We start from the raw sequence: 986 nt of genomic DNA on the forward strand, positions 1-986 counted from the left end.
CTCCCTCCTTTCCTCTTCTTTTGGCTTTGTGCTTCCTTTTCACTCTCTTCTGCACCACTAGGTAGACTCAGCCATCCCCCAGTGACCCAGCCTTCGCTCCCTAATAGCCACATCACAATGTCACGGAGACAGCAGAGCATATCGGTGCACACACACCAACATTGTCTTTTAAATAAATAGACTAGACACATAGAAGTGAGCCTATCAGGGATACAAAATAAATGAGCTAAGGAAGGAAGCATTGATACATGTAACGATTTGTCCGACATCATCCCAAATGAAAGTCCTTCTATTTTTTCATTCCATTTGTTGTTCAGGAAAAATACATCCATAGAAACAGAAAAGAGTCTAGCGGTGCCTAAGGTTGGAGCTAAGAAGCTCTGGTGATACAGTGGATAAGAGCATGTCAGCTAACCAAAAGGTCAGGGGTTCAAATCTACTTGCTGTTCTCTGGCTCTTCTGTTTTAGAAAACTTCTTACTGTGAATTCAGTGGTGGTTTGCAAAGATCATTAGTTTTCCCTTCAATAATTCATACTCATTTTGTTTCAACTTACCACAGAAACCCCTTCAATATACCATTTCCTCTCCTTTCCCAACCCTCGGACCCTTGCCCCTGGTTACATGCTGCCCTTTGATCTCAAGTGGCTGATTATTCTCTCACAGGGATGAGCTGTTTCAGATCTGAAGGGGAATTAATGCCGTAGTCTTTAAAAAATAAATTTAATGGGGGCTCATACAGCTCTTACCACAATATATACATGCATCCCTTGTGTCGATCACATTTGTACATTTGTGGCCATCGTCATTTTCAAAACATTTTCTTTCTACCTGAGTCCTTGGTATCAGGTCCTCATTTTTCACCCCTCCCTGCCCCCACCTTCTCTCCCTCACAAACCCCTGATAATTTATAAATCATTATTTTTTCATGTCTTTCACTGACTGATGCCTCCCTTCACCCACTTTTCTGTTGTCCATACCCCAGGGA

This window comes from Echinops telfairi, unplaced genomic scaffold, assembly GCF_000313985.2.
Source record: "Echinops telfairi isolate 266 unplaced genomic scaffold, ASM31398v2 ScPeMD7_70;HRSCAF=299, whole genome shotgun sequence".
NCBI classification, from domain to species: Eukaryota; Metazoa; Chordata; class Mammalia; order Afrosoricida; family Tenrecidae; genus Echinops; species Echinops telfairi.